This window comes from Oncorhynchus kisutch, linkage group LG10 (assembly GCF_002021735.2).
Source record: "Oncorhynchus kisutch isolate 150728-3 linkage group LG10, Okis_V2, whole genome shotgun sequence".
In the NCBI taxonomy this organism is placed as follows: Eukaryota; Metazoa; Chordata; class Actinopteri; order Salmoniformes; family Salmonidae; genus Oncorhynchus; species Oncorhynchus kisutch.
In genome coordinates, this window is record NC_034183.2 from 63,839,080 (window position 1) to 63,863,550 (window position 24,471).

General features: G+C 42.4%; 1 protein-coding gene across 3 annotated transcripts in view; it reads right to left on the bottom strand.

Annotated features, from left to right (window-relative positions):
- LOC116352815 (RNA binding protein fox-1 homolog 3-like) overlaps positions 1-24,471 on the bottom strand; it is a 410,981-nt gene that overhangs the window by 350,521 nt on the left and 35,989 nt on the right. For all 3 annotated transcript variants that reach the window (XM_031834665.1, XM_031834667.1, XM_031834661.1), the window contains exon 2: positions 17,753-17,882. The gene's annotated coding sequence lies outside the window, so the exon portion shown is untranslated. The remainder of the gene's footprint in view (positions 1-17,752; positions 17,883-24,471) is intronic.

The window sequence follows — 24,471 nt, forward strand, 5'->3', positions numbered from 1 at the left end:
CGGCTCTGAAGTCTCCTTTCGGCTCCAACGGAAGACAGCCGCACACCTTCCCCTGCTATCAGTGGCACCCAGATGTGGCACAGCAGCTGTCCCCCAGATTATTCTGCCGCGTCTCTGACCGCCATCTACATTGACAGGCGTCTAAATATTTAATCATGCCAGAAGGCGCTGCCGCACCACACACTTTAGTAGACAGAGAGAAGGAGAGAGGGAGGAGAAGGGAGAGGCAGAGAGAAAGAGAGAGGTGGAAGGTTGGGTCATGGCAGGGCATATTTGATGTTTGAGGAATGGGGAAAGGGAAAGGGAAAGACAAGAGGGTGACAACACACCATCATTTTTTAGAACAAATGACAATGCCTGAAGAATGGGTGACAGCAGCCTGTGTTTTATAAATTCCCTGAGGACAGCCCAAGCTGAGACAAGACTATTCTGATTTCCTTCAATACCTCCAGGGAGATATTGAGACCACTTGAGTTTTCCATTAGTATCCGTGGTGCAAAGTGTGTTGACTGGAATGACGAATGACTTTGTGTGTGTGTTTTAGTGTCTGTGTGCACGTGTTTACTGGTGTGTGCCGTGGCTGACAGCTGATCAGGATCCACGTGATGTGCCTGAGGTACTCTCAGTAATTCAGCCTTTTTTAATGCCTTGGCTCATCCCCAAGCAACAGATTGCTGCTGTCGCTGGAGTTGCGCCTCACAGATGGAGCAGCATCACTTCCTCAGGAGCCTGACAGGATCAATCCAGGGGCTCATTCGCTCGCAGTCAATTAAGCCATGTTAGTTTTGACAGGAGCCACAGGCAAAATAACAGCCATCACTGTCACCAGAGAAAATATTGTGACCGAACAAAAAAATGGTCTTGTTTACTGAAGGGAGGCTTGACTTTGCTGGAGAAAGAAGCTGTTTACTGTATCATGTCACCACTGCAATCCCATCAGATAAGACTGAGAGCACTGTCTGAATCTTCAACACATGGCAAAGGCTGCCATGTGTTGTCATAGATGAAGAGACTAGGAAATCATGAATAAGGACTAATGCTGACCTTCATCTATTTCCAAGCTGAATTCAGTCCATATGACACAGACACTATTTATATATAAAAACACTCTTTCTTATTCTGCCCAGCTGCTTCCCACTGTTTCTACCATTTGAAGTTTGAGTGTGATATAGGTCAGCCTATTTTGAAAGTCAAAACAACAAAATGCTTCATCTTATTCTTAAAAAATTACTCACTGGAAATATGAACACTGGAATATTCATATTTTTCTAAACAACACGAGCATGGGGCCTACCTACTTATGAACCTGCCTATATGCCTCCTGCTGTGGGAAAGGTGCAGCGTGGCTCTTTGAACTCACTGAAGGGAGAGTGAGTTGGACATGTAGGTAGGTAGCTGTGGGCGACGGATTGAAAACACTTGGCATCTGCTTGCGAGTCTCCACACACCCAAGGTGAGCTGAGCAGAGCAGCGGCAGGACGGCATGGTTCACACTTCTTCCCGGCTGAGCCTGGCTTTACCCTGGGCATCATTACAGACACTACACATCCTTCCTTTGAAGGGTTATCAAGGCCCCTCATTAAAGATGTCCCTGGCTTTCTTAGTGATGGGGGCCCCCACAGGGCGTAATATACCCCTTTAATTAGTTTGCAAACTCATTAGTGTGCGCCGAGCAATTAGGCGTCCTTCCTTCAGAATGGTTTACAACAGAACAAAGGGATCCCAGGGGCCATCAAGGAAGGAGAGCATAAATCCCAGACAACTCCTCTCACCACTAGCACTACTGCAGGGAGGTGTCATTAGGGAGCTTCCAGCAACATCACTAGCGCTCAGTCCCTTTTCCTTGTCCACTCAGTGGCCTGGTTCACTCTGCAGTGCTGGGAAACATCCAGCTCTATGCGTTTGATCTCTGTGTGCCAGTGTTTTAATTTATACGTTGGATAGAGACATTTATCAAGACAGGCATTTTTATGACACCCACTCTAGACACACCTAAACCTTCCTGTCATCACAATCTCTGAATCAGGGCCTAAACCTTCCTGTCATCACAATCTCTGAATCAGGGCCTAAACCTTCCTGTCATCACAATCTCTGAGTCAGGGCCTAAACCTTCCTGTCATCACAATCTCTGAGTCAGGGCCTAAACCTTCCTGTCATCACAATCTCTGAGTCAGGGCCTAAACCTTCCTGTCATCACAATTTCTGTGAGTCAGTGCCTAAACCTTCCTGTCATCACAATCTCTGTGAGTCAGGGCCTAAACCTTCCTGTCATCACAATCTCTGTGAGTCAGTGCCTAAACCTTCCTGTCATCACAATCTATGTGAGTCAGGGCCTAAACCTTCCTGTCATCACATTCTCTGTGAGTCAGTGCCTAAACCTTCCTGTCATCACAATCTCTGTGAGTCAGTGCCTAAACCTCCCTGTCATCACAATCTCTGTGAGTCAGGGCCTAAACCTTCCTGTCATCACAATCTCTGTGAGTCAGTGCCTAAACCTTCCTGTCATCACAATTTCTGTGAGTCAGTGCCTAAACCTTCCTGTCATCACAATCTCTGTGAGTCAGGGCCTAAACCTTCCTGTCATCACAATCTCTGTGAGTCAGTGCCTAAACCTTCCTGTCATCACAATCTCTGTGAGTCAGGGCCTAAACCTTCCTGTCATCACAATCTCTGTGACTCAGTGTCTAAACCTTCCTGTCATCACAATCTCTGTGAGTCAGTGCATAAACCTTCCTGTCATCACAATCTCTGTGAGTCAGGGCCTAAACCTTCCTGTCATCACAATCTCTGTGAGTCAGTGCCTAAACCTTCCTGTCATCACAATCTCTGTGAGTCAGTGCCTAAACTTTCCTGTCATCACAATCTCTGTGAGTCAGTGCCTAAACCTTGCTGTCATCACAATCTCTGTGACTCAGTGCCTAAACCTTCCTGTCATCACAATCTCTGTGAGTCAGTGCCTAAACCTTGCTGTCATCACAATCTCTGTGACTCAGTGCCTAAACCTTCCTGTCATCACAATCTCTGTGAGTCAGGGCCTAAACCTGATTGCTTTCATTGTATGAACACACTCTTGAATGCCAGAAATGCTGAGAAGAGATTATTGTGTATAGATGGATGTATTTATGTCCATCCATAGTCTTGATCCTTGTCTGGCGGTGACTCATAGGAACATGAGTCAAGTCCCTGTGCAGTACGGATTTCCAGAAATTCTGTTAGTATGAAATCTCAAGGGTTAACTTTGAGAAGAAGAAGAGCCAATTCGCTGTCTTACAGCCTTGTGGCTGCCCGCAGAAGGGAGACATGTTTGCCGAAGTGTTCATGCTGAACAAAGTGATTGTATCATCTGGGCTTACTCTTCGTTTGTGTGCTGCCTCTCCTGAAACCCTTTCAAGCTGTGTCACCCACAACTCAGGAAAAGTTTGAAAAATGGAGGAAGGGAACCATGCAAAGTGGACACATTCTCCAGTCAGCCGTAAAATAGCTGAGGGATGGACCATTAGCCATTCACTGCTACCAACTGAGTTGCAGATCCCACATCTGCAAAAGCAGAAGGTCACTATAAACTTAACGAAAGAACCATGGCTTCGTAGGAGGGGACAAGTTAATACAAATACATAAACAATAATGACAAATAAACAACAATATATCCTACCTTTAGAGCCCTAAAACATTAAGAGGTTACAATAAATGAAATAGATTACACAATACATAATCACCATATTTTTAGATTAACAAGTGCATGTCTGGATAACCCTCCTTATTCCAACAAGTCTCTGTGGTCTTGCCCTGTGATGACCTCACTAAAATGCCATCTCCACTGCTCTTTACCTTGAAGGTTGGCGAGCCATGGCTCCTAAGGAGTCTGATGGACTAGACATGTACCTTCACTTTTCCAAGGCACAAACCAGTCAATGTGTCATCCAGGGATGAGGTTGAACCTTTAATTAAAGCGGAGAGCTGCTGTCATCAGGCCCCTGCTAAATGCCACACGATAAATAACCCCACCAGATGATCTCAGGAAGCTGCGTTGGGAGTTTCTTTCACTCAAAGGGAGATAAAAGGCCATACACACTACAGGATAACCACGCATCAACATGTTAAGGACTTTCAATTGTAGAAATACATTAACTGACCTGATTGCGAACCAGGCATGCCTGACAGACCCTGTTGTTTGGGGGAAGAATGTTGACAATGTCACGTAGACTGGTTATTATTGGAAACCAAGCTGAAAGAATGTGCCTGTGAGCGACATTATTAAGGATGGATCATGGGTTACAGAGTGATCACTCATGGAATGCAATCAATATTTATTCTGCTAAATGCTAAATACATTTCAAAGTGCATTGCTAATGGTTAAGAGACATTGTGGTGAAAATAAAATGCAGAGGTTTGGACACAAATTATTTGGCAAATTGGTTGATTGTGCAACTGCATTAATGAATGCATTATTAGGTGAGTTCACACTACTACTTAGCCCTGGGCTAAGGGAGATTTAACCTGGGGCTAAGCGAGTGTTAATATTGGTCTTTCCTAAATTAGCCATGGATGGAGATATAGATTTGAACTTGTAGTTTTACTTAATTCTCCGTACTGGCCAATGATTATAACAGGGATCCTGATCCAACCATAAATTCATACATTGTGCCCCTAAACTGAGAGGGTGGAAGTCCAATTTGTAGCTAGAGACTGTAGGCTAATGTTAACTAGCTGGCTCATCGTTGCCCATGAAAGAAAGGCTAGCAGGCAAGCATTTTAGCGAGGTAGCCTAGGTCAACAAAAACTAAAAGCCTGTACAATATGACAGAGTCATAGACCGTTTCGTCAACATGAAAGAGAGGAGGATAGCATTGACGTTTCTCTACAAGATGAGTCATTGTGTTATTTTCTACTTGCAAGCACGCACAAATACACGTGTACACACACACACACACACACACACACACACACACACACACACACAGACAGAAATCAGTACCATGGACAGCCACATCATATTTTGGCTTACGTTGATTGGACTAAATTGTTTTTGGCACCTTTTAGTTGTCACTGTATAAGACTAAGCATAGGTGATTTGATGATGTTGAAATGTTAAAGCTGAAATGGTACTCTAATACTGGAGGCAGCTCCTGTTTTCTTTTCCACTTGTGGTAACTCTCCATGGCTCTAAAATAATAGTTGTTTAGTAGTCAGAAGGTGTCAGAAACATGAACTTCCTTGACCATGCTGTAGGTCATGTTACTGTTTGTTACATGCTATATGCTTTGTGGACTTCACAGGACAGATGTTGCTCTCCAGTTTTGTGATGAAACAAAAGTGTGGTTGAATTTATTCTGCAATTGTGTCTTCTTATTGTCTTCTTATTGTGTCGGCCTTAGCCCTATATATCATGGTGGCAAGGAATATGAACTAACGCATAGGTTGTAATATGGCCATGTTTTTCCTGGCTTGGCTTCCCCAGTGATTTTAACCACGCTCCGCTACTGAAAGTTGATGTCTCATTTGTGCACAGCATTCCCTGTACAGGGGTGAGGTCGAATTTCAAAAGTGAAACATTATTTCTGAGGTCAGACAGGCAGACAGCAAGGTTTATACAAACAAACAATCACTGTTGGAAATCAAATGCTAGGCTAGAAGCAACAGGATGTGATGATAAATATCTTATTATTTATAACATGGGTCACACGTCAGAGAAGAATGTTGGTCTATATTGTATTTGTCCGTTAGCCCAGGGCTTTGGAATAAGTGTGAATCCTTAGCCCAGGGCTAAATATTAGCCCAGGGTTATCAAATGCTGGTGTGAACACAGGCTAAGCTAGCCCAGGGCCAGTCTAGCCTGGGGCAAAGATAGCACAGAGCTAAGAAAAGGCCTATTGTGTATTGTTCTCACACATAAGCTATGTAATAATTATTACTGATGTCTTAATTGTCGGCCCAATCTAATTAAAAATATACTTTAAGAAGACATTTTTCAAAAAACTATATGAGATTTATATTGTAGAATTGGAAGGAAGGATAAGATATCATTTACATTTGAAGCAGATCTTCGCTTGTTGTCTGACACCAAGCTATAATTGAACGCACATAAAACCGTATTTATTTTTCCCATGTCTGTGTTCCCCCTGTATTTTCAATTTAATTTAAATCTGGTTATCACGAAGCTTCATCTTGACCCTTCAAATCTAAAAAAAAATGATCACCCTATCTCGTCTTCCCTTCTTCTCAGAAACCCTTGAATGTGCTGTCAATTCCACTGAATTCCTTTCTCAGCGTTCTCCACTTGATCCCCTCTAATCTTGCTTTTGTGGAGCTCACTCAACGGAAACAGCTCCTCTGTAACTGAGTGCTTATGCAGCTCCTCTCTGTCTTAATTCCCCTTGATCTCTAGGCTGTATTTGATACCGTTAATCTTTAGACACATTTTACTGTTGCTGATCTGACAATCTTTGGCACCTCTTGTTTCTCAAATTATTCTCTAACCTTGTTGATACTTTTCATAAGGTCAACTGAGAAAAGTCCAGCCCAGTGTTCACAACAATGAGGTTCCCCAGGGCTCAGTGTTATATCTATTCCAATTCCATCTCCCTTCCCATGGTCTTGACCCATACATTATTTCTTGCTAGTTATCTTCCATTTACATAATTCTCATGAAGTCTGCTTTACACTGTCTTTGTCTTTATCCTGATGTCTTTTTGTCCTTGTGTTATTCAACCACAAGCAGGTACTAAAATAGTTAATTTACTTTTGAAATAAGCTTATTCAATTGATTTTTATAGTATCCACAGAAGCTATTTTTATTGCCCTTGACCCATACTCAATCAATATCATCTTAAATATTCGTTTTTGTGAATTAATGCTCTTACAACCATTTCATTTGAACCATGATCTGTTTGTTCCAGTGTTCATATTTCATTGTCGGAGATCCTCGTTCATCTTACCTCCTCCCCTACTGTTCCCCAGCCATATGATAACGTATCTACAACTCATTCCCTAATTACTTTTCATTGTGGCCTTAGGATGCCTCTCTTTTGACAATATCTTAATCAGCTGATATAAAAATAGCTAATATTCATTCCTCATTAATGTACTTAATTTACCTCACCATCTAATCTTCCTAATAATGAATTTCCTCCCATATCAATTAGGCCTCCCTATTTCATGTGGACACATTATTTGGGTTTATTTAGTGCATGTCGAAAGGAATGGTTATGTCACATAATTTGCAGAGTGCTAGGTGGCCAGAGCTTTGGTCACAACCAGGAGCCTTCATTTAGCTTACTCTACTCCTCAGCGTCCACTAGCGATCACATTTCCCACAAACACACCATATGTGACATCTCAGTTAATTATCCAAAAGAAATTGTCCGAGGACATGGAATAACAGCAGGTGACCATCTCCAGCCCAGAGCAAAACCAACACTAACTGGTCAAGCTCAGCTGCCCTCTCTCCTCAACTAATGGTGGTGCCCGGAATGTGTTCATTCACGCTGCTTGGCCTTCATTACAGATCAGGGAAGGTGCAATTAGTAGGAGCTCCCCACCAGCTTATAATTACCTTAAGACATCCACTTAAATAGAGAACATTATAAATCAGCTCCTGTTGCCTATCAGGCTCTATGCAACATTATGCCAACAGATGTCAGATGCAGCCATGGACAGGCCCCTTGGTGGCAGTGACAGCCAACAGCTACTGTTAGCTTCTCTAATGAATCGGATTGGGCTTCGGCTTTGTATTTTTGAGGGGTTCATTTGAGGTTCAGAGCTATATTTCTTGTGATTTAAAAAAAGAAGGACAGCGAGGGAAGGCGAACAAAAGACCAATTAACAGTTGGATACAATGCCACAGATAACAGTTTGTTTGATGTTTCTCCCAACTTTGTGACATTTGTGCCATTTTAAACTTTTCATCTTCCATTTATACATAAACATGATCCAGCGATGGGGTCTCTCTCCCCTTAGCCTCACATTGGGGTGAGGTGCCTGTTAAGGGTTTTGTGACATCCACATTCATTTGCATCAAAGCCCCACAGTTGCATCAAAGAAGTTATAATGACAGACAAAAACATTATTCACAGAAGGAGCATTGTTTGGTCACCCACTGTTTCTCCATCACATAAAAGTGTGTCAGGCTTAGAGGGAGAAAAATATCACACAATACAAACATAACCACACAGACAAATCCTGCTGAAAATTCTCTCATAAACAAAGCACCCATTTGGCATGATTTAGAGGGGCTTGGAAAAGCTGTTATTTGACAATAGCCGTTCCAAACGAACAGAGACTATCTTTTGAAACTGAACTTTCCGTCCTTCCCAATTCTTTGAGCTTGCTGCATAAAAAAAAAAAATCGCCTCAAAGGTTTTCTGTCATTTCACATGTGAAAAATAATTAAATGTCCATTAAATTTTTTATCACTGTAGGTGTCTCTGAAAACAAAAACACAACATTAATTCGGAGAGCTGTGGGAAGACATATGAAAGGTTCCAGCTTCAAAGCCTGACCTTCATCCACCTGAAGTCATGAGAGACTGCAAGAAAAACAAAGCTGAATGCATGAATGTCAAATATCCCCATTAAAGACCACTGACAAAGGAATGATATTCTATAGGACATGGCTGTTTCTTCATATGGAACTGCATTTCGAAATGCGTCTACCAATTGGCAGCCTCTGGGAGAAAAAGATCACCCCTAACCTCATCTTGTTCCTATACCAGGAAGTGCAACGTTGCGTACAGCAATGAATAGGACATAACAGGATGCAGACTGGTGCTGTGGCGAGAAAAATAAAGCAACGCTTGGATAATTCTTCAATGTATCTTGAATAGGTCTCGCTGGTTTAGTGATAAAGATCACTTGTATATTGAGTAAATTTCGGTCTGAAGAGATTTTCAATTTAAAAAACATAAGGTATGCCATGCTTAATGTTGTATAACAAATTTGCAAATCCATGTCTTAAAAAACTGTTTAAGCTTTTGAAGATAAAGTTAACATGGAAAACAACATTTCATATCAAGCCCACAATAAGCCTCTTTGGTCACACTTTACATTACAAAGGCCTTATACCAGAAGTAACAAGCTGGGAATGTTGTATCATCTGGCCGATCTGCTGTTTCTCAGCTCTAAGCCTCAAGCCCACAAAACAACTGTCCTCTGGTCTGGTGTAGACTTTCAGTGGCCTTAAAAAGTGTGTGTGTGTGTGTGTACTTCCCTTGGCCACTTTACATTATGAGGTCAATGAAAGGTAAGGGCTTCACCCTCTCTCAGGGTAGTAATCAGACAAAAAGCAGGTGTTGTCTCTAACATAACCCGGGGTGGGCAAAGCTATCTATTCCAGAGATATCCATCGGCCCTTTGTCTATAGAGGACCTTTAATAGTGGCACTAATCCACTTAGCTACCATACAAATTGTATTTCTGTGATGATTTGAGGCTGACATCAGCAAGTTCAGTGTCCAGAGCTATCGGATGGCACTGACTAGATGTATGCCGACAGTACATGACCTATTTAATGGTTAAGAAATGATAGATCAGATTATGGCTTTCTACTGGAGTGGCCTTGTGAGTAAACGACCTCTGCTGTCAACCTTAAGCTTCATTGTTTGCACCTGATACGAAACTTCATATTTTAATGCGATTATCTTGCTTGGTATGTATGAAACAAGAGATGATTTATGAAGTGAGTTCATGTGGCTCTAGTCAAGCTTCACTTGCCGACCATATCAACATCATTTGTCATTTCTTTGTTACATCTCGCTCAATATCTCTTAGGAAATTAGATTTGTTTTTTCCCCGCTCTCCTCTAAAACTTTTGTGAGAAATTATAAGTTTCTACGGTTGACGAGACAAAACAGGACAAATAAATCAATACAAAGCAAATGAAAGCAAATTGAATCTATTAAAGCAAAATTACTGGGAGAAAAATCACCCAAACGCGACACAACCCAGAGAGTCATGGCCATGGGCACAATTAATGACAGAGGTAGTAAAAAGGTGTTGGATCATTAAGCTTGCAGGGGCCTGTGTGCATGCAGACAAGATCCCTACGCCAGACCAGCACAAACAAGCCCCCCCATCTTAATGGCCCATTGAAGTATTGCTGCCCTGCATATCAGTGAAGCAGGCTGCCTGCAAGGGCCTAGCCTTCTACAATACCTCAGCTATCACTATAATCACTGGGGTGTGTTGGATTTTCACACAAAAAAGTGAGGATCAGGGAGCGACCCTGTGGCTCCACCTCCGTCTCATTCCTTACCTGAGGAATACCAAGCAGCGGGGTGCCAATGGAGGACCTTGAGATCAGCGTGAGCTCGCAAGGGGGGCTCTCCCGGGCAGCCATGAGTAATTAGCTCTAATTAGTAGCAGTGATTAACTGCGCTGGGGAACGTGGGGGCCGTAGGGGAGCAGATTGATAGAGCTGGCCCTCCTAACCCATAGAGGCTCCACTGCATCTTAAGCAGAAGGGACCCTGCCTGTGGCCGCCAGCCAGATAGCATGTTCACCTAGCATAAACAAATTAAAATCAAATCCAACTTTATTGGTCGCGTACACAGATTTGCAGGTATTAAAACAGGTGCAACGAAATGCTTTTGTTTCTAGCTCCAACAGCGCAGTAGAATGTCTAGCAAATACAATACAAATACACAAACAATCAAGAAACAAACAAACAAACAAGAAATGACAATCCAGAGTAGATCTATTTCAGTGAGCATGTGTCAGAATCCACAACATAAATACGTGGTTTGCAATGTTTCCTTTGTTGGGGCACTCAGCAAATTTTAGGTCATGTGACCGGAAACTTGAACGTTGTGAGAATTTTGTGCAGCTTCTGGCACTTGTTTACAGTGAACACTGAGGCTGTACCCTTACAGTTTTAGACTGTAGTCAATAGGCTATTGTGGCTATTTGAGCATAATGTAGGCCTACCAACAAAACCAATGGAGCAAATCCCATAACATTTTCACATTTCTATGATATAGCCTAAAGTAGCCTATATGTGGTGTTCAATGCAGACCTACATTGCGTAACGGATGTGAAACGGCTAGCTTAGTTAGCGGTGCGCGCTAAATAGCGTTTCAATCGGTGACGTCACTTGCTCTGAGACCTTGAAGTAGTAGGGCTTTTGTAGAGCGATGGGTAACGATGCTTTGTGGGTGACTGTTGTCGATGTGTTCCTGGTTCGCGCCCGGGCATGGGCGAGGGGACGGTCTAAAGTTATACTGTTACAATTGCATGAGACTTTTAAAACGTTTTACATTATTAAGAGCTTGACATTAATTAATAATGTTTTACTTGGTCTGTAACACCATGGGCCAAAAAGGTGACTGTAAATTCCATTGTATTGTGTTGTATGATGCAAGAAACCACTTAAAAAAATTAAATGTATTATTATTACCATACAGAGAATTAGACAATGTAGACTACCCCTCTGCCTTCTTGGCCTATTTACATATTAAAACCTGTCTAAAAGTACAACTCTGCCCCTTTAATGAAAACATATGCTTTTTACCTGACTGATTTAAAAGAAATGTAGCCAACACATTTTCTCTTTCTCTTGTTGGAAGCAGTAACTTCCCATTGCTGACCTATACGTATCTATAACTGGGCTAATAATTCGCAAACTAGCAAAGAATATCAACACTGCACACACATGGCTCTGCTGATCTAAACCCATCTGAAAAGCACATTCACTCAGGGGTGATTGAAAGACCGCTCATGGGCTACCTCAGCCAATAGAATTCTACTCGGTTGCGTTCTGGTTCTGCCTACAACAAAATTACAGACTCAATCTTGCAAAGTTAGATTTGTTTTGGTTTGTTGCATTGAAAAGGGGCTGATATAATGTTGATTAGGTCAAATAAAAACATTGATCTATATAGGTCAAACTAATGGGGCAAACTCAGTGATGTTCAATCTCTTGCGTCTCTGCACGGCCTGGCATTTCTTCTGAGTGGCAGTCCTGGAGGAGGTATGCAGCCACGCATGTGCGCAGCTTAGAGGGAACATTAGTGCTGTGTAGACAGTGTATCATTTGGAAGGAAAATGGAATGTACAGTAGTAGGTATATTGGGATGAACTATGTCCAGAATACAGTACATACTGTACATACACAGTGCGTAAATAACAGGATAGAAAGAGAATATGAGGTGACCAGCATACAATGAATCTAAAGTGCCTTTGGAAAGTATTCAGACCCCATCCCCTTTTCCGTATTATGTTATGTTACAGACTTTTTCTAAAATGTATTACATTTAAGAAATTCCTCTTCAATCTACACACAATACCACATAATAACAAAGCAAAAACAGTGTTTTATACATTTTAGCAAATGCATTAAATAAAAAAACAGAAATACCTTATTTACATAATTATTCATTTTTACCCTTTGCTATGAGACACGAAATTGAGATCAGGTGCGTCCTGTTTCCATTGATCATTTGCATACATTTCTAAAACCTGGTTTTGCTTTGTCATTAGGGGGTAGATTGATGAGGAAAAAACTATTTTATCCATTTTAGAATAAGGCTGTAACGTAACAAAATATGGAAAAAGTCAAGGGGTCTGAATACTTTCCGAATGTACATACATGGGGCATTAGTCTCAAGGATCAGGGCTGAGAACCGGGCAGGTAGCTGGCTAGTGATGGCTGTTCAACAGTCTGATGGCCTCATGATAGAAGCTGTTTCTCAGTGTGTTGGTCCCAGCTCTGATGCACCTGTACAGTCTCTGTCTGCTAGATGGTAGCATAGTAAACAGACCGTGGCTCGGGTGGCTGAGGTCCTTGCTGACCTTCCTTTGACACTGAGTGCTATAAAGGTCCTGGAGGGAAGGCAGTGTGCCCTCGGTGATGCAGTTGAGGGCGTTACAGTTGCCGTACCAGGTGGTGATGCAGCCTGACAGAATGCTCTCAATGGTGCATCTATAGAAGTTTGTGAGGGTCTTAGGGGCCATGCAGAATTTCTTCAACTGCGTGAGGTTGAAGAGGCAGTGTTGCGCCTTCTTCCCCAAGGTGATGGCAGCATTTCAGGTCATCAGTGATGTGCATGCCAAGGAACCTTTGAAGCTTTTGACTCGCTCCACTGCGGACCCATTGATTTTGATGGGGGAGTGCTTCCTCTTCACTGTTTTGTCTCATGTCTACGCTATATTGCAGGTGTAAACAACATTGTGCCTACCCATCTCAGAAGCTGCATCTCAGAAGCTGCTTCCTATTGTGTCCCTGTGCAGGTAAATATATTGTTTACTTTTTGTGTGCTTTGAAATGCATTGTGTCATGATACAATTCCATCCAAAGTGTTTTCGATATACCTACTATTATGACACATTTTTGTTGATTCTCTATGTCATTTCAAACTAGAAGATTATACTTTATACTCTGCAATTGAGCACCAATCCAGCTTTTGATTCAAACAAGCAAATTCAAACAAGTGAATGTACCGAGCTTGATTTTTAAACACGTCAATGAGTCTAATTAGTGTCATTCTCCCATCCCCAATAATGTTCCTAAAAGCTGGGCCCAGTCTCCGCCAGCCAGTAATTTCTTTAAGATGGCAGGGGGGCTCTTAACAAGATAAGCCCTGAGATCAGTGTTCCTGGGGGAACATTACCTGAACAAGCGAGCTGATGAAAATTACTGTAGTGTACCGCCGCCTGCTTGGAAACAGCTGAAGTGTTGTTCAAATGTCTCAGATAAAACAACCAACACGAGTACCACTAGAATACCTATAATTCCCACTCCGCACAGGGAAAGGCTGAGAAAGACGGGAGATGATCCTATTTGTACTGAGACTTGATTAAGAAACAGGCTTCAAATCCCGCTATTTAACAAGGTGGTGGGGATTAAAAAGGTCTCTCCAAATCCTGAGAACAGCAAACTGTTTGCCTGGAAAGCTCTTTTCATAGTGCTCCACTGAGGGCTGAAAGCTGAGAGGAGAAACCACTACTCACCTCCTCTCATTAAAATGATCTCAGCTCTCACAGAGTGATTGGTCCAATGGACTTGATGACTGCCAGACAGATGCAGGCATTATTTAGCTGTTTCTTTCTAACATAGGAAGGAACGACCTTGGCTTAAGCATGTTTTTCAGATGCCATTCTCCGTGGTTCCAACAGATATGAGGCATTTGGCATTGGGGGAGGGCTTTGTGTGTGTGTGTGTGTGTGTGTATGTGTATGTGTATGTGTGTGTGTGTGTGTGTGTGTGTGTGTGTGTGTGTGTGTGTGTGTGTGTGTGTGTGTGTGTGTGTGTGTGTGTGTGTGTGTGTGTGTGTGTGTGTGTGTGTGTGTGTGTGTGTGTGTAAATGCATGTGTGTGCCCTTGTGTTGATATCTGCTCTGGCTTTGACTGCTGTTGGCAATTTAAGATAGGGTGTTCTCACAATGCCTCAGCAGCCTGAGATGTGCAATATTGACTGGTTTCAATTTCCTCCATTTTGACAGCCCAATTCGGCCGCAACTCTGAATAAAGAGGGCCATAGTCTCAGGCATTGCAGTACACATCACTCTCCGATCAAATGTTCCCCTCTCCCCCAAGCCTTTAGGGAGACTACACAACACTGACATACATGCACTGGATGAATATAGCCTGGACACAGCCTCAGATTACTGCACACCACAGTCAAGTCCAATAGAAGCACCAAATGATTTACATATCCTCAAAATGAAGTAATTCTGAATAGTATATGCACCATTAAAAATAAAATGAAGAAATGATCAAGCCAACGGCTGACGCTCATTGAATTACATGTTCAGCTTGACAGCTCTGTGTTGGTGAAGAAATGAAAGTAAAATTAGATTTAGAAAAATGAATATGGGGAATAACAGTATTGCTTTCTCTGAATTGTCAAACTTGACAGTGCTATTACCATCACTACAAGATCAGCAGTTGGCATGTTGTATTCGGTGTACAGAATTTAGACGTTTCACCCCCCGCTGTCTCAATGGACTGATTGAATTACATGTAAATGAAGGAAACGGAGCAATTTCAATAACATTGCCTCTTTTATCATAGTCCTAATCCAACTGACAAACCCTTTTTGGCAATATGGAAGTAAAGCACTGCTGGAAAGCATCCGAATATAAACACACCTTCAAAGCTAGTGGAGGCCATGTCCATAAAAACTGCTTTTTGGCAAAGAACTGAGACAATTTTCTGATAGCGTTATAGTTGTTGTTGAAGTCTAATCCGTTGACAAAGAGTATACTAGTGTGTATGTGCCAGGGAGCTCTGACCTGATATATGAGGATCATATTCTATACAGACCATTCTTCTTAGCTCTTCCACATCATGCTCTAAGTCAGGGCTGAGGCGGAGACTGAGGCGAATGACCCTTAATGTGACAGAGAAATGGGGATCACTTTCTCTCTGTGGCTGTGCCAGTGGTCTGATGATATCGACTAGATGGTGTGAGCGGGCGGGGGAGACTCCAAAAAGCGGATTAAAGCGAGGAGATAAGGCAATCCACTGTAATTAAGCCCTATCTCTGGACAGCCACTGAAGAAGATACATCATCCTTCACAGCCTTGCCACTGTTGAAATACACTAACAATTATTCAATAATTAATTCTTATGCATGCATGAGCCAAACACTAATAGGACATATTTTAACTACAACATTATAGCGTACTGTTCAACTAAATTAATTGGGAATGCATTTATGATCAATGTAATACATCACCTTTTTCATATTTTTTAATCACTCTATTGTAATTGTATCAGCTCTGTTGTCAGGCCTTTTATGATGCAGCCTATGTTAATTTCCCTTTCCAGACATTTCTAATTGAGAAGTGAGATATATAGGCTTGTGGCACTAGACATACTACAGGAGACATTAGCCAGGGCCCTCGGGCTGCCACTGCTGCTATCCATCCTGCATTGTTAACAGGAAGTTAATAACATGAAGTTGAAGTATAATGAGAAGTCACCTTACAGGGTGCTGGAGTTACTCCTTCAGAGGACACTGTGAAATATGTCTGGACAAGGGCCCTCCACAATCAACCATCTCTGATCTCCAGTTCACACAGAGAAATTACCATAGAGTGAAATTTCACTGTGAATGGTGGTGCATGAGAAATGATAGGATTCAAATGAAATACATTGATCAAATGAGGTGAAAATACTTGGATCCTCTGCTTTAAAAGGACTTCTAGTTGACAAAGAAAAATATTACACTCCCAAGCAAATGTGCCCTGTCTGTCTCAAATTGATATTTATCAAGCGAGAAATTGCAATTCAATAATTTAACCCTAGACTTTGAAATAATATTGTATTGTAATGACGGTTTTTACCTTTGTTGAATCAACAATTCCTTAGGTCCATGTGTTGCGTTGTTTCCCTACTGTTAAGAGATTTTTCACCATTTAGTTTCTAGCTACTATAGACTTTTTACTGTAGCTCTGAGACCTTTTATGTCATCTAGTGTTGCACCAAAGATGTTTCCCAAATTGTTTTATAACACAGAACACATTCATCAAAGTATTCTACTTTCTTAAATCCTCCGTTTCTCTTCTAGATTCCAACACGATCATGCAATGTCTCTGGACATGGTAAATGTTTCAAAGGCTTTCCTATGCAGAGGGTTATTAGACATGGGTAAACAGAAGCCATCTTTGAAATGCTCTGACATTTCCTCATCAACTGAAATGCAAACAGTGTAGAAAAGGTCTGATAGCACCGAATGTTGTGGTCAACACTGTGCAAGGGGACGTGAGATCACATATGTGACTACATTACACCAGCTAGCCTTGCCATGTTCCACCCCCTGCTGTTCACCACTGGCAGTCATAGCAACCACAAAGGAATTATAAACGGCTTGGAATAGGTTGTCCTTCATGAATGATACTGTTCAGCTTCCAACTATCTGGGTAATACATACACCACAGCTTTACATCAGGTGTTGCTGTTTGTCATGGCCTTATCAGTGGTTTCCTCCCTCTTGTCCTTTATCATACACTGTAACACCTTGACAGGAAGAGATAGCAGAAAGTACGAGGTGTCCTTTTCTACAGGTGAAACTCTCTTAAAGGCCTAATGTGGAGGGAGTCGTAAAATCTCAACTATTATTGCCATCCATTAATGGTCCACACTTCTTTCAGCACCAATTAGGCTTTTTCTCCCCATCCTCTGTATCCTGAGGCAACCAGTCTAGGATTTGGAGATGGGGAGAGACAACCCTTCCACTAGGAGCACTGAATCACCAGGTTTAAGTACTCAGACTGCTTGAGTCTCCTCTCGAGAATGATATCCAGAGGGAAACAAAGAAGTCATAATTGTTTGAGTGACAGACTTTATGTCTCTGCACTGCAAGGTCAGATATTTACCGCCCCAAAAAACGGAATGGGATAAGTGATCTCTGGGATGGAAGGATTTCTTATAGAATAACTTACAGTAGTAGTGTGTGTCACAGTCAAGTGTAAAATGTAAGCTATACACTGCATGTTTTTTTGGTTAATTTATAATTAATTATTAATAGGAGAAGGCTGGCTTGGAAAAAGATAAGCATCAGCTTCAATAGAATAAGTTAAAATAGCAGAGGACAGAGGAGTAACCAAAGTAACCTTGTCCCTCCCAAAAAGCCATAAGGAAGAATTGTTCTCAGAGGTTCATTTGTGACTATATTATCACGAGAACTAGGGTAATTGCCAACAAATGACAAAAAAAGGACTATTGAAAACCAATTTGGCTTATAACTGACCGTGTGATGTCCTCTCAGCAGGTGGTTATTCATAATACAGCAGGTAATTCATATGAATTATTTCCTACCTGTCATTCACCTTGTTCCAGCCGCTCACTGTTGAAGTAATTGTAGTTGCTGTAGATTTCACGCTGGCACCTATGGCTGCTTTCTTGGCTGACCTTCCTGGACTCTCCCTTCAACCAATTATCTGTGGGCCTTGCAGAGAAAGACACAAGTGTAAATATTCCAAAGAGAATCCTGTGGCCTCATTGATCCACAGCCAATACGTCCTGAAACTGATCCTGGTCAATACTTAACTACAGAAATAGCTAAGGATAGTAGCGTAAAAAATAGAGCATACAGATGTACATGTTATGTCAGTGCACTGTGCTACTGCCATCTGTGGTTGTCATTAAAATGTTTTAAAAAATTCATTTATGAAAAACATTGAAAATTTGGCAATGTGCACTGAGTATGTTAAGCATTTTCATCAGTTAAACAAATCAGTGAGGTAACTTGCTGAGGTGGTTATGGGTATGATATTAAATCTAGATATGTGATTAGAGTACAGTGAGATTCCACATGTCCACAACACTTTAACAGAAGATGATTTGTAAGTCAAGCCATCTGACAGATTGAATGGAAGGTATGTGACCAACAACATGTCCTCAATAGAAACAGTTCAGTGAGCATTCTTTCTGAAAACCTCTGGAAATGGTTATGAATACATCACATTGGCCTTTCTACATGCTCCACCTCTGAATTCAGTATCACAGCTAGCAAGCCAGAGGGGGCTACATTTGCCTTAAAATGTTTCATCTCCAAATGAAAACAGGCCACCTCCATGCAAAGAGCTGTGATGGTAAGTATGAGAGCAGGGTCATTTGGTGCCAACAAAGTATTGGTAAAATGAGTTTCCATGGAGACTGATATGCTCTCATATGCGAAGAGTGGCATTTTGGAATGAATGAAGCAAACTGCGGGGCACAAGATAATGGGCTTAGACAAAGAGTAACAGTGTCAACACCAGTGTGTTCACCCAGTCTGAGGTTTCGCCACACAAAGAAAGGGCTTCACCTGTAATGCACATGTCCTGCTGCCACTAAGTGTTTAGGCCTTCGAAATGGGTCCTCTTAACGAAAAAAATGTATACCTCAAACGAGTACAATTTCATAGATACATGTGTGTGGGATTACATCCTAACAGCTTTCACAGTTATAGTGTATGGGTGAAGTAATGCAGTCGCCTATGAAACAAATACCCATAAAGCACTGCTCAAAGGTAACCCTTTTGTTGGGGCTTCCTGTAATGCTCTGTGAGGAAGCAGGAACTAGAGCAACTGAAATGCCTTTGAATCCCATGACCTCTGTGCCAAGATCATGTTGAAACAACTACACTGTGATGATTGTCAGAGAAATTGACATGCACACACACACAGCAATAGACGTGTGACAATGCAGACACAAGACACAACCTCCGATGCCTATCTTTTCAGCGAGCGCCACTGTCATTGGTAGCAAGGTGAGCCACCTGTACACGCCTTAGAAACGTATTGATGTGATTGAGTTGGGATTTTTGCTTATCTCCGTAATATCAGTCACCTTGTTTTTCTATCAAAAGTCAACAACGGCACTATCTAACCCTGATATGGAGCCAATTAAATCCTTGTTTCAATCTACCGTGCCAGGGTGCTGTGAAGTGCATTCTAATGTCTCCTCAATTCAACACTTAACCCCTCAGAGTCTGGGCTCCTGCATTTGGTGCATTTAGAGACTGGGATGACTCAGGGATGGCTCAGCATACAGACAGTTTGTGTGTCCACAGCCTGGGGTATATGTGGAGCAGGAGCCTACGGTTTATCAGAGAGGTGAGTGAGAAGGTGACGCTATTGACACGCAGAGGCACAGCTAAGCCACTTCAGATCCCAATCGATCACAGGTCCACTCCACTACATGTGGGATTCTCCCAATAAACCCAGATTTGTCCTGTCTGCCTCCCAGACCCCGGGACAGAGAGAGCTGGACTGTACCCATCCAACTCTAATATAGTCACAATTTGCACTGGTCAGACAAGTCAAATGTCCTCTAATTTGTTATTTGCCCATGTCAATGAGTCTGGTTCCTCTCAAGGTTTCGTTGAGTTCTCGTGAAGGACTTTCTTTACCTTGTTAATACCGTCCACTTAGGATATCTTCATAAAGGTCCGGAGAGGGACTATTTTAAATGGTCTGTGACAGTGACTGTCCACTTAGGATATCTTCATAAAGGTCCGGAGTGGGACTATTTTAAATGGTCTGTGACAGTGACTGTCCACTTAGGATATCTTCATAAAGGTCCGGAGAGGGACTATTTTAAATGGTCTGTGACAGTGACTGTCCACTTAGGATATCTTCATAAAGGTCCGGAGAGGGACTATTTTAAATGGTCTGTGACAGTGACTGTCCACTTAGGATATCTTCATAAAGGTCCGGAGTGGGACTATTTTAAATGGTCTGTGACAGTGACTGTCCACTTAGGATATCTTCATAAAGGTCCGGAGAGGGACTATTTTAAATGGTCTGTGACAGTGACTGTCCACTTAGGATATCTTCATAAAGGTCCGGAGTGGGACTATTTTAAATGGTCTGTGACAGTGACTGTCCACTTAGGATATCTTCATAAAGGTCCGGAGAGGGACTATTTTAAATGGTCTGTGACAGTGACTGTCCACTTAGGATATCTTCATAAAGGTCCGGAGAGGGACTATTTTAAATGGTCTGTGACAGTGACGTTGTAAAAAAGCTCCTATAAATCAAACTGTAATTGGATTAGCTAGGAATGAGTCCCAGTCTTCATCTAACGGAGCTGCAGGAGCATCCTTATTAACCCGGCCCAACACTGACTTGACTGATGGCTGGCCCGCTTTGTTTGTTTTGCCTGATCTCTGTCAGTCACACCCCACATAATTATTGTGTGCCTTCACAGGTTACATATTGAATATTAGCTGCACTGTAAGCAAACTTTAATTACATGGGCAAGTGGGTTGAGTTAATAAGGCTGCTTCAAAAACACACAGTGCATCTCCCTCCTCCAGTTACCATGGCGTTGTGTTCAGGGATGGATAGGGTGTTTGTGCAGCTATGTTCTGTGATGTAAATAAAATGGTGGCAAAATGATAAGCAGACTGGTTGACATTTTGTCTGGAGAGACTTGACAGTTTGAAATGACATTAATGCGTATCTCGTTATTATTAAATCTATATGTTCTGTACCTACAGTATGCTATCGAAAATGGTGTGTTGTGCCTCGTTGAATTTGTGTCGATGCCTATCTCCTAGAACCCATTGCTGATTCCTCTCATGCCTGTGTAGCGATGCAGAAACCAGCGACTCTGATGTTCACAGGTCAAGTCAGATTCATCTCAGGGCTATCTGATATCAATGCATCCCAGCGCTGTGCTGTGCTGTGTGAGAGAAATGACACGTTTAGATTACATGGGTGCCTTTAAAAGCCTTCAGCTGTACCGCGCCAGGCTTTCAATAGGTGGGAACACAGCGTTCATGTTATCACCCTGGCTGCCAGTGCTCTCTTTTGCAGGCTTCTTTAAAAGGCAAGCCCACAAGGTCTTATTATTGGCAGGTTCAAAGGCAATATAAATCAGCTATGACACGTCCCATCGTTGTTATGTAGGGCGCAGAGGCCTCTGTCTGCGTCAGCCAGGGTCTCAGGTTGACCCTTTGTGTCTGAGGCGAGATCACATTAACAACCTGACTCATTACATTAACAGTGCTGCTACCAGCACAACATGAATAATGCCTACCCTTTCTGAAGGGGTTACAAACCAGTCAGAGCACAGCACACGGGAAGAAAGCATCATACTATTAGTATCCATGAATCCATAAACGACACACGCTGTCTAGAAATGGGTACGGACGTTGAAACCTATGCAAAGGCACTTTCTTCAACACATTAACGGTAGATGAGAGACAATATCTGTGAGTGAAACCTGCTGTTTACATTGTGTTCTCTGATTCAAAATGTAGAGGCTCGGTGGGAAATGTCTTTAGTATCAATCAAGCCAATCGTTTTGCTCGGCTGCTGATGCTTTGTTAATGGTTTTTATGCAGTGCACGCCGTGCTACGTTTGGGACCATTCCATTGGGTCAGCAGAATTTGGGGGATTCTTTTCTTGCACAGCAGCTCAATCTTTTTTAACCTTCCACACCCCACCCTCCCTTCCTTTCTCACCCCAGCACCGGGGGATCAGTCACAAATCAAGGCTGGGGAGGTCAATAAAAGCAAACCATGCCAGACGCACTGACTGACACATCAAAAGTTCCCCTGGCTGCGATACACGCTCTGCCTTCCTTCCCTTCCGACCAATTTAGCTTGGTCCGAGGGGAGCCCCATAATCCATGCTTCTCAAAGTGTGCTTAATCAACCTCTGATTAAGAGAGAGCACGTTGAGAGGTGCCGAGCAAAGCAACCCCCCACCCCCCGCAGGCATCTCCAGGCCCCATCCACTCCACAAACCTTGAGTCAAACAAAAGAGGCAAAGGAGAGTAGGGGTGGCGGTGGGATGGAGGAGTTCTTGATTTGTTTGTTTTCTCCTCTTTGTCCTTTGTCCCCATCAAACAACGTATTCTCTTTTGTTCTGTGTTGGGTCCCTCATTCCATTCACGTCCACAAATGGGAATTACAAATCTGACGTTTCAGTCTTTTTCTACTTTTTCTCTCCTCCCTTTTTTCTGTTTTTGTTATGAGTGTCCTCCGGGTGTTGGAGAATGAATCAAACATCAGGTTGTTGGTGGGAAGGGCACAGCATTTCCTGAATGGATTGAATGCAGAGAGGGGTGTCTTGGTGGTGTAGAGCAGCAGTGGAGGTGACAGAAAATGGCCTCGCTAGGGGGACCAGGTGCACATGAGGCTGGGTTTGACCTCTATCATACGCCCTTCACCACATGTACTCATTTTTTCTCTCAATTTCACTCACTCACTTTTATCCTGCTGATCGCTTTCTTCACACTTTGGTCTTCTAGGTCTTTGCCAGCAGTCAGTGTATCTTTGTACAAGATTAAGCTGTGTAGATTTCAAAGAGATTCAGTTTAATCACTTGGTATGTTCAAGAGGGAATGCTTTAATTTTGTATGTTTGTTTAATAAGAGACGTTAAACAGTATTTTCAATTTCCAAAACGGCACAAAGAAAGCTACTTCAACTCAAAAGTGGTTAGGAACTCAAAAGTGGTCGAAAACAACAAGCATTGTATGACCAACTTGCTCATCTAACTCGGCAAGATTGGACTCGATAAGAAAAATGTTAATATTTAGGCGGTAGAAAAGTCCCAATAAGTACATTATTAAGTGAAAGCCACAGAGAGAGATAAAAGAACAGATAGATGGATCTTTTCAACCCACACTCCTCTATCTCCTCAGCCAACCTCCTCTGTCAACCAACTCTGCTATTTCAGACACACTCTGATCAACAAAGTACTGTGCTTGTCCATAGCAACACCCACATAAAACACACAGTCAAGGTTGTATAATCTCTTTACCCTCATCCTAGAATATAAGCCTCTTCTGCCGTTCCCACAGCACACGCAGGTCACTAAGTGGTGAAAAACAGCAACTCTTATAATGGCTTATGGTATTCAAAACGCATGAATTTATGACCCTGTAAATGATATCCAAAGGCTATGGTACTGTCAGCATGCAGGTATTGTCATGGAATTTGTACAGTGGGTGGTACAACAGCCTACATGTTCCATCTGTGGTCCCTGTGCAGATAGAAAATTGTCTCTTCCTGCCACAGACAGCTTTTCAACTTTGATGTAAAGATTTTTTTCTCCCCCAAAGCCATATATCTCCTCAATCTCTCTCCCCTTCTCCTCCCCTCTCCTTGTATCAATTAGATTTTTGCAAGTCAAGTCAGAAAGAGGTTGTCAGGGGAGATAGCGCTCTTGTCTCATGTGATTGAGGTGGCAGCCATTTATAACAGAGCAGCCCAAAACGACAGATCCCCACTTATCTCAGCTACAGCTCGACTGCCGATGCCCTTTACATTGAGGCAATGAGGATGAAGGTCTCACTGGGTCACTTTGTCAAAAGCAGCAGGACTATTACAAATTTCCCCAATCCATCCTTGTGTGGGGCATGGAGCTTTCCACTGGGAGCAGAGTGGGCTGTTTCAGCTCTGCCTCTCTCCTCAACCGATCTCTCCATCTGTCTCTCATGCCAGGGTGTCTCACAGGGAGGTTGTTATCAGAAAGGGCCCATTTGTTATCCTGGTTTCACACCATCACCAAACCAGCTATTTGCTTATTTTATCTATCAAGGGAACCCTGTTAATGCGAGCTATAAAATGTGTGTACCATTGTAGCGATCAAGTTCAGCCTTAGGACTGATTCTAGTCACATGAAATAGTCAACAACCGGAGGCAATTACACTAGCAGTAGGAAGATTGACACTGGTACTTTGATGTGAACAAACTTGAACATGGAGTTATACTCCCTATGAAAACGCTGGTCTGATCCCTATGTTAATCCATATGTAAGATCTTAATTTGATCACACTGCTACAGGAGATGTTTCCTGGAATAAAGGAAATGTAGTGTATTTGAGGTTTAAAAAAAGCTTCCGTGTCACGTTCGGACCTTTATTTCCTTTGTTTTGTATTCATTATTTAGTATGGTCAGGGCGTGAGTTGTGGTGGGCAGTCTATGTTTGATTTTCTATGATTTGGGGATTTCTATGTTTCAGCCTAGTATGGTTCTCAATCAGAGGCAGGTGTCATTAGTTGTCTCTGATTGAGAATCATACTTAGGTAGCCTG